Genomic DNA, 10,757 nt, shown 5'->3' with positions numbered 1-10,757 from the left:
TCTGAGCTACTGGGCCAGCTCTCCTTTTTCCTCAGCAGCCTTTGAGGTTTCTGGGGCTATAGCTAGAGCTGTGCCTTGCCTGAGCCCATCCTGCACACTTCGGCCCCCTGAATGCTGGTTTTTCTTCCTTTTTTTTTTTTTTCTTTTGTAAATGATAGTGGACTACTCGCGCACAGGAGAGGAGTGTACTTTTACTATGGATACTAAGAGAGTATATGGCGTCTCTAGCCTAGAGACCTCACTAGGGACCACTTTTAAGCTACACCTTGGGGTTTTACCCAATTTTTGCCAAAGAAGCGCGTCCTGTGGGGGCTGAGATCTGCCTAACAGAGCCCTGTTACACCTCCCCTCCAGCCTGCCCCCCTCACAGCTTTAGAATATCTTTATTCCAAGTTTCTTTTGTAACCTGAATATGCAGTGAACTTGAAAATCAGAAATCCCTTGGGTTTTTTTTTTTAAGAGATGATTCATACTCTGACCTCCAGATATCAGAAGTGGGAATACACTGCTGTACATCCCCCTCGCTACATGCTTGCTTATAAATCATCTCACAGGAGATGTTGGTACTGCCTACAGAGAAGCCAAATGGTAGAGTCCCAGTGTTAAATATTTATACTCCAAATACAGTTTGTATGAATATAAAATGAGTGACACAAACTGAAGTATTCTCATTTTGAAAAGCTATTACAGTTTACAATTAACTTGACAAATTTACGTAAGACCCACTATCTCTTTTTCTCTGGCATTAGTGATCCAGGGAACATTTTCTTATTCTCCATGAGCTGTAAGGCTTGTGATATGCTTTAAAGGGAAAAATCATTATTTTGAGGATTTGGGGGCTTGGGTTTGTCTTTTTTTTTTTTTTTTTTTTTTTTTATATTTGAACTGCTGCTTCATTCCCAGTACTTGATATTTAAAAAGGTGTTCGATAATGTGTGCCCCAACTAAATATCTCACAAAAATACACTTTCTTTGAATGGAGGATGTTTTGTTCATATCATAAAAAACAATGTGTCCACCATACTGTAATATCTGAAATCATTACTACAGATGTGGTATTTGTGAAATATATGAATAATAAAGAGTACTTTTCTGAAGAACAATTTAGTATATAAATGCTACTATATGATACAGTTCTGAATGTGGTGATGTATTTAATTCCTCGTTAATAGCTGGGGTGTTTCATTTCAATTTATCTTTTATAAATATCATTATGTAGGCATTGTTAGAGAAGAAAAGGGGTCTGCTCCATTTTTCTTTCTGTTGTAGTATGAAACATGGCGGATGTTAGCTACATTTTTCTAGAGATGGAGAAGCAGACAAGTACAGAAAGAAAAGAAAGATCAAAGGGAAGCTTCAAACCTCTTCCTGCTGCAGCTGAAAATGGGCTCTTAGACTGCACCAAAGCAGCGAATATGCTTAGCAACTGGTTTATGCACAGCAACTTCAGTTCTGTAACCAAATCAAACTTCATATGAAAGCTACTTCAGTCAGAAACTGCTCAGGGAAATCAGGGCCAGCATGCATATTTCACCCGGCCAAGAAGGTGACACTGCCCCAGAAGGATTCGTGGAAAAGGCTGGCTTGCAGGTTTGTCACTGGAGGCAACAAACTCGCTGTCCCATCAGTCGCATCCTCATCATTTGTGGAGAAGCAGCAGCTCTCCTGCCCACTCCCCGGCAATCTCCGTTTCCACTCTGCCCCTACTCAGTCAGCTCACCTGAAAGCTGCAAATTACACTAAATGGCCCATATGGTTAAACAGTGGAGGAAATATGAAATTCTTCAGTGTAACTTCTGACACCCAGTGTGTTATAAACCATGAATTCTTCTTATTTTAAGATACGTTTTAATAAAGGTAATGTTTAAGATATGTAAGACACATCACGTATTATATTTCAGAGTTCCAAATCTCTAGTAACAGCTATCTAAGAGCTGTAGCTATGACTTGTGCTCATGTATCACAGAATCGCAAGGGTTGGAAGGGACCTCGGGAGATCATCTAGTCCAACCCCCCTGCTAAAGCAGGGTCACCTACAGCATGTTACACAGGACTTCATCCAGGTGGGCTTGAATATCTCCAGAGAAGGAGACTCCACAACCCCCCTGGGCAGCCTGTTCCAGTGCTCCAACACCCTCAGAGTAAAGAAGTTTTTCCTCATATTCAACTGAAACCTCTTATGTCTCAGTTTGTGCCCATTGTCCCTTGCCCTGTCGCTGGGCACCACTGAGAAGAGTCTGGCTCCGTCCTTGTGACTTCCAACCTTAAGATATTTGTATGTGTTGATGAGGTCCCCTCTCAGTCTTCTCTTCTTCAGGCTAAACAAGCCCATCTCTCTCAGCCTTTCCTCATAGGGCAGATGCTCCAGTCCCTTTATCATCCTAGTTGCTCTCCTCTGGACTCTTTCTAGGAGTTCCTCATCTTTCTTGAAGTGGGGAGCCCAGAACGGGACTCAGTCCTCCAGGTGGGGTCTTACTAGGGCAGAGTAGAGGGGGAGGATAACCTCCCTCGACCTGCTGGCCACACTCCTCTTAATACACCCCAGGATACCATTGGCCTTCTTGGTAACAAGGGCACATTGCTGGCTCATGGTCAGCTTGTCGTCCACCAGGACTCCCAGGTCCCTCTCGGCAGAGCTGCTTTCCAGCAGGTCAGCCCCCAGCCTGTACTGGTGCATGGGGTTCAACCTCCCCAGGTGCAGCACTCGGCACTTGCCCTTGTTGAACTTCATCAGGTTCCTCTCCGCCCAACTCTCCAGCCTGTCCAGGTCCCGCTGAATGGCAGCACAGCTTTCTGGCGTATCAGCCACTCCTCCCAGTTTTGTGTCATCAGCGAACTTGCTGAGGGTACACTCTGTCCCCTCGTCCATGTCATTGATGAACAAGTTGAACAAGACTGGGCTGAGTACCGAGTCCTGGGGAACTCCACTAGCTACCAGCCTCCAACTGGACTCTGTAGATGAGTTTTTTGAGGATTTTCACTTATATGTATGCCACTGCAGTGTAAGTTATCCTCCACCAAGTCAAATAATTTTGGTTACAAATAGGTTGCACACAGGTACCTTGCAGGTCTTCATGAGTAGTTTCTTTATGTGATTCCATTTAGGACATCTGCCAAAACAAGTGAGACTTAGTGGATCAGTTAAGACTGGGTACAAACTCCTGAAATGTTAGTGCTGTGGGTTTCTTTGCCACAGCAAGGACAGTTAATGCAAATCATACTATTCACATTCTGGAAAGCAAAAGAAATTAAAAACACAGACTGGAGTAATAGGCAAAGTTAAGAAGTATTCGGAAAAAAATACATTCAAAGTCTTTGCCCTTACCTTAATCTTAATTGTTAGATTACATTGATAATATTTAATAAAATAATATTTAAAACAAATGTTCTATATTGTGTATTTTGTTTAAATCTGGTTTATTAGAAAGGAACATGATAGGTATATTATAGGACTGTGATTTTCACCTCAAAACATTTTCTGAACACAGGATACATTTTATCATGAAGTCAAGTAAATTTATGACTGGAATAGAGGCTAACAGCTAGGAATAAAGCAAAATATAAAAGAAGTGGTTGGACAAAAAAAAAGAAGAAAAATTCAAGTTTTTTTTAAAGAAGATGCAGGGCTGACAATAGCTGTTTATAACAATTTCAACTGTGAGATGGTACAAAGCAGTGTCCCTCCCTTCAACACAAATCAATGTTTTGGGTTTTTTTCTGAAGTATTGACACTGTTACATTTGTTCTCAGTTTTACTAAGTTCTAGAAAATTAACCCCATCAGGGTATGACTCTGAAAATGAAGGGTTTCTGGTTTTCAAACTTGAAGCTCACCACAGCGAAACTTGTAAGATTTACACGTCTTGCCTGATATTTTTTTCCCATTACTTGTAGCCTTGGGAACTGTTAGTGTTAGGCTGTGATTCCCTTTGTAAGAATATACCCTGATTGACTAGTAGGCATATACATGTATACAAATACATTGATTTATATATATATATATATACACACACATTTCAGCACGAAATATTCATCTCTTCAGAGAAGCTAGCAAGGAAAAACCTTTTTTTTTATTAAAAAATCTGAGTTTCATATTATTTGTAAAATGCTCTTGGAAGCAACTAAAAATTTGACAAAGAATTCATCCTGGTGTCAAGGAGCTGCTTTTATTGTCCTTCTGCAAAAGATCCCAGATTCGGTTGATTCCTGAGGTCCTAAAAAAAGATCTCATCATTTCTCAAAGTTGAATTGTCTAAATGTCCCAGTTCTCCTAAGTCCAGGCTTCCCAGAAGCACAGACACTGAGTTTGAGCTTTCCTGAAAGTTTTCTTTGCCCTGGGATGCATTACACTACAAGACACCAGAACTGAGAGTCTGGTCTCCCCTGTCAGGTAAGGCAGTATACAAGAAAAATAATTTATTCTCACATGTAAATAAGTAAGGAAGATGCTGAACTCAGGAAAGCCAAAATGAAAGGTAAAAAAGGGAGTGGCGGGAGGGAGTAGGAGTAGGTCTATCCACAGGCGACGTTAACATTATTGCAATTGCAAGCAATAAGAGAACAGATGAGAGGAACTCCCGTCTTCCTCATTTTCTATACAGCAGGTGGAAATACTCCTGACCTGTTTTGCAGATGCGCTCAGGGGAATAAATGCAAATAGTGGGAGCTCTATTTTGAACCTAGGAAAGTATCACATGCTGCCAAATCCTCTGAAAAAAAATGCCTTGGGCTTCTGCAATTAGCATCCACAATTAGTTATTACTTGGAAATTTGGGCATTATCTGTATACTTCAGTTCCAGGTGTGCAATAGGTATAATAATTCCGCCACCACAGAGGTGATACTAAAATACATGCCTTAACATCTGCTGTCTATTTCATGCATTGTGGAAACAGAAACCCTTAAAAACCAAGTAGTTATGTTTTCTGTTCAGGACATAGAGAATGTGTTAGTGAAAAGGGCACTTGGCCAAGAACTGACTGATGTTTATGAAAAGTAATACTGAGTAACTATGTATTCAGTGAGGGAAATAGGAATGCTATGACAAAAGAATAGAACAAGAGCTTGTAGATGAAATCTGGCTTCCATAAACATGGAGGACCCAAATTAATGTTATATAGGCAAGAGCAGAAATTATGTGCTTCTTAAAATTTGGCTGCTTGATCCAGCACTTAAAGACCAAAAAGTTCTTTCAGAATAGGTAATCTTTTCTGTAATATTCATATACTTTAGAGAGCAATTATTCCCATTTATATTGAGTAAGTTGGTGCTGGTTGGCAATAAATCTCATTGCAGCACAATTTCTACAAGCTGTGCTGTACTCCCGAGGGTGCCTGAAAAGTTGAAAGTGTAGAAAATTGATATTTTGCCTGGCTGTAAAAAGACATGCTGCCTACCAGTCAGTCAGGAGACAACATCTGACAGCCTCACCAAGATTCAGGCATTTATATGAAAGCCAAAGTTAATTCAAAGATTCTGTAAAAAACTGCCAGGATTTGAACAATGTGTGACAGCATAAATCAACAATTTATTAATTAGTCATGAGAATCTGCAAATATTTATTTAGGATTATCTCCACACAACTCCTTCAGGAATTACTGTTTGGATTTGCTTATTCATTTGTGTTCACTGACTAGCTTCAGGAAAAGAAAATATTTTTAAATATGAGACAAAGAACAGATTAATATTTCCTCCTGAGTTTCTGCTAAAATTTCTCCGACAAACACCTTAATATTCCACTCATTCATCCTTAAGAGGTGAGGTCAGTTCATGTGTAGGAAGAGCCTGATTAAACTATTTCACAGGTGAAAAGTATTTACTTCCAGAAATTCTCAGTGCACTGACTAGAGACAAACTTATCTAATGCATATCCTATAAAAGGCATTCTTCAAATCATTCCCTCCTAATTCCTTGGGTAATTCATTGCATTTCTACCAATCATCTGTAAGTACAAATTTTTCCTTTAAGAAATCTTACTTATTGGCACAATGCTGAAAGTTAATGTAGTCAATAAATACAATGGATGTGCCCTATTAATGTATTATATATACCTCAGTAATGAGGAATGAGCAACCTGTCCATGTACTAACAAACAAGAACATCAGTTATAACAGAATATGGGTTTTTTTCATGAAGAAGTACCCAAATTGTGGCTCCTGAACCTATGGTGGCAGCCTGTTTGCTGCTCCATTTTTTGGAGCTTCTGCTTCTCACTTCCAATGGCCAAGTTACACCAAAGTTTAAATAGGGAGCTTAAAAATAGCTTTTATTTTATAAGGGGTAAGAATTTTACAAAGTCCAAGGACTAAACTCTGGCCATAATGATATTTTTGACACTTAAGAGTACCCTGTCCCAGCCTCCAGCTTTCACTTGCAGAGGGCACAGGTTACCCACAGGAGCAGATGCCTCAGGTACTGTTGGGCACTTACGACAGAACTAGGCACTGATATCTTTGTGTGCAAACTGGTCCAAAGACCTCTCCGAATTCCCTTAAAACTTTAGCATAGGGAAGATGAGATGTTTTCCTCATTTCCATCCGAGTTACCGTGTTGAGCTCATGAAGCTGCTTTACCCTAGAGTAAATGAAAAGAACACTGGTCCTACAGCCCTATAAAGCACACTCATATCTTTTATCATTTGTGTGCTCTGCTACTCTTGGAAGCCCCAGCTCTAAAAGGTGTGTGATATCTCCATCTTTGCTTCTCCTGATAATGTATCTGTTTATAATTGTTTTTAGTTACAACTGTGGATATTATCAAGTGTAGCTGGATGCTAATAAACCTTAAATGAATGTAAATAACAGAGACTAGAGATCTAAACGCAGCCAATACCTTTATTTTACCATTCACAACATTCAGTAAAATGCGTGTAATTCTACACGGTTTTAAAAGCAGAAGAGATTGAAGGAAAGATGCAATTTGAGCTGTATAGGTAGGAAATTGCAGTGCACTTTGCACTTGTATGGGACAGCAGAAGCTCTTTACCAAATGAACTCTTTGTCTGCTCTAACTGGCCTGGAGAGTGCTAATGGCTAGGTCTACTTCACCGATTTTGTTCAGAGCAGAAGTACAGTTTTGAAGCTAATCCCCTGCTTGTCTCCATTTACCATGTGTTGCTTCACTGCTGAGAGCAGTTTTGGTGTTCGTGAAATAGAGGCTTTTTTCAAAGGAAACGAAATCGTAAGCTCTGCTCTCTGAGTGCTTCAGTGCTAATGGGGACATTATGCTCTGAACCAATGTGCAGGTTGTACCACCACAAGATCTTCCACCATGTATTTAACATTTTTTCCTCATAAAAACAGTCCAACCACATGAGTAGCTGAAACACTCAACCCAAAGAATGGGTTGAGTCACTCAGTCCAGGCTGAACTTAAACTGAAATAACTCCTGCACCATCATATGGTGGGAGTAGCCTTAGCTCCAGTCACTTCTGTTTACAGATCCTTTCCCATTGGGCTGCATTGCCTACTAATCTAGGCATAGAGATATATTAAGTTTAATTTTTTAGCACTTAAATAAACTGATGATTTTAGAAACTCAGGTGTAGGCATCCCTATGGCTTTCTCTTTTTAGCAGTGGCAGGAATTGACAGGAAACCCAGAAGTTCCTTTCCTCTTTCCATCCTGTAAGACAGCCAAAACTTATCCAATCTGTGCAATCACATCTAAATAGTGTATTGCAAGAACATCTGGAAAGAAAATGGAGTAAATGATTAACACTATTTGCTCAGATACATTTCAAATGTTTCTGATAATCAGAAATAAAGTTTTTTCAGTGTCTCTGTCTTGTTATAAAATAAAGATGAGGAAGCCAAGGTTGCTAAGCACTGTGTCACAGAGGGTTTCTTATAAAGTTTCTTATACACACACTGAGAAGTGCCTTCGATAGTGCTTTAAGAAATCACTCTGAGAGTGGATACTTGGAAGACAATGGCTATTGCTGATCCAGAAGTCTGCTTACAAGGTATTGGATTTATAGAAGTATTGAGCTGCAATGGGCCTCAATAAAGCCAATATCCTTCTATTGATGCAACAGTGAGATCCTACACTGGTGATTGTTAGAAATCAGGAAATATAAATTCAAAAGCAGCTCCTACAAGGTTCAGTTCACTGCATAGCATCGTCCGTAGTTCTGGCATATGTATACACAAGGTTACCTAGAAAGCAAAGCAGCTGTTAGCTTCAGATCTTGAAAAGCGCTGGTGTTACGAGTGATACTGATATACTTCAGAGTCAGGCAAAAAATTTATAATTTCTATACAAATTTTAAAATAAAACAGAAGTTTATTTTAACTGATATAATATTCTGTTTGCTGTGAATTTGCATATCTGTTTTCTTCCTATAGCTTATTACATTTTGTACTTCCTCAGAATGAAAGAAAAAATTCCTGTTTAAGAGGCTAGTCTTTTGTTACCAAAAATATTTCAAAACAATAACAAAAAAATCCTTACAAAATTGAGGACAGGTAATTTCATGACCAGTAGCTAAATCTTCTCTTCTGCTAGCCCAGCTTAGATAAGGACTGCCTATGTTCATGCTCTCATTAAAGTCACCAGGAATTAGCAGTTGATGTTGCTTAGTCCCTCCTAGCAAATGCAAGTCATCAGTCCCTCCAAGCAGCAAATCTGCCTGGCACTGGCAGCCACATGAAACAGCCACAGCTTCTGTATTGCTGGGAGGGGCTGAGAATTAACTGAGTGTTGTCTGGGTGAGAGACATGCCTTGAACATCCTCTCATCTGCCAGTGCAAGTATGATAGAAATGTAAAAGCAAGCAGTGGAGTGCTTTCACACAGGCAGACCAAGTCCATTCGCAGCTGAGATAGAAGATTGAGCTTGCAAGGATTTGCTCATAACTCCTTTAAATCACATATTATCTTTTTTTTTTTTTTTTTCTATTCGTGAGCATTGCACAATAATAGATGCACTGTAAAGGGATTTATTGTCCTCTGGAACATCTGATGGCCACTTCTGTAGTTAATAGTAAGACCTAGTTTTAGCCAGAGCTTTTCAATGATAACTCCAAATCCTTTACAAATAAGGCCTCATTATATCCATTATATAAACAGAGAAATGGATGTACAAAAATTACTTGTTCGAATCATCACTGTCAAAGCTGGGAAGGGATACAAAATAGAAATTTCTCCCCCTTTGCTTTATTCAGAAGAATGGCTACATAATATGTCCAATATGTGCATCTGAGGGCTGGGCCAGTAAAACAATCATTAGTGGATTTTGCCTTAAATTTCATGGGAAGAATGGCTTTCCCCCTGCTCGTTTTATGCTTGTTTGGAAGTGGGTATTTAGCAGCAGTAGGGAATGAAGGTTTTGTTGAAGAAATAATAGCAGGCTGATGGTAGGCACAGTATGGCCCTTCTCTGGTCTGCATTCAGCCCAGCAGGAGCACCACAACTGCAGTGTTCACTCACTCATAACTGCGTGTTAAAATATCAGTTGAACTCTTTATATTTTTTTTATATTACTATTTTCAATTGGGTTTCAATGCATGGGGCTGTCAGCTGCCTGTAAACTGTTTCTGAAAACACTTTTCGAAAACACTTTCCATCTCTGTCTCTTCGTACATTGAATATTGAAATTTTGTAAAATGCAGAGTACAATATCTTCCCGACTTGAAAAACAAGAGTTCTTTTTCATTGCATTTTTGTGCCATCATTTTAGCATTCGAATGATGTTCAGCAAACCAGATGTAGGTTGCAAAGTAACATTTCAATTCTGAAACATGAGGTTCTTGTGCATTGTACATTTGCTCTGTGTTACCTTTACTTTTTTCATTTCTTTATGAGCCCTCACTACTTCAAGACAATTTTAATTATACCCCAATGCATGTGCAAAACTAAAATACTTGAAAAAGGACAGAGGGCTCTGCCATTTGTAAGCTCAGTCCCCAAGATATTGCAACAGTCCTTGCAAATACTAATTACTTCACAGCTGTCAGTACTCAAACAACGTTTATTTATTAATAATGAGAAATTTTTAGTTTAGGAAGTTGTTGTGCTTACACTCTAATATGTTGCTTCATGTTTTCATAGTTTATAAGCCCTGTCATTTAGGAGTAACTCTCATCATGGCATTTGCTTTACATTCATCTCCATTCACAGTTATTCCAAAATATCTGCAGAAACAAATTCATGGCTGTGTCTGCCATTTTCTTACTTAAGACAGTTATCTTCTTCTTCTCATTTTACGGTCACTCTCAATCTTTCAGACTGAGTTTTAAGAAATATTTTACTTGCACCTGACTGTCTTAAATTTCATCTTAGAAACTTTAAGATTTAAGATTCTAGCGTTTGTAGTTTAAAAGTATACCTATTAATTCAAACGGTAGGCATAGTGAAACAATGTCATAACAAAATAACAGCTCTCCACTAACACCAACAGAAAATGTTTTTGAAGTATTTATTCAAAAAAGAAAAATCTGAGAGAAAAAGAGGGACATACGGGCATTAATGCCTGACATTACAAACATTTTACATTCTTTAATTGACTAATTAATTAATGGGACATTTTCCCCCTCTGATAAATATTGTGGGAAACAAGTAACTGGAAGTTATAGCACTCCAAACCAAGGAAGAAAGCACTTATTCTAGAGATTATGTACAAGGTGCATAAAGTGTTGTGGGATATTTAAAGTGTAAAGCCATTCAGATACACAGAAGATATAACATTTTCTTGGAACTGAGCACTCAGCGAATCACACAATTAATTTTGGTAATGGAATAGAGTGTCCATAAAATTCTACA

Source organism: Egretta garzetta, unplaced genomic scaffold, assembly GCF_000687185.1.
Source record: "Egretta garzetta isolate BGI_Z169 unplaced genomic scaffold, ASM68718v1 scaffold68, whole genome shotgun sequence".
NCBI classification, from domain to species: domain Eukaryota; kingdom Metazoa; phylum Chordata; class Aves; order Pelecaniformes; family Ardeidae; genus Egretta; species Egretta garzetta.
Note: the sequence above shows the minus strand (reverse complement) of the source record.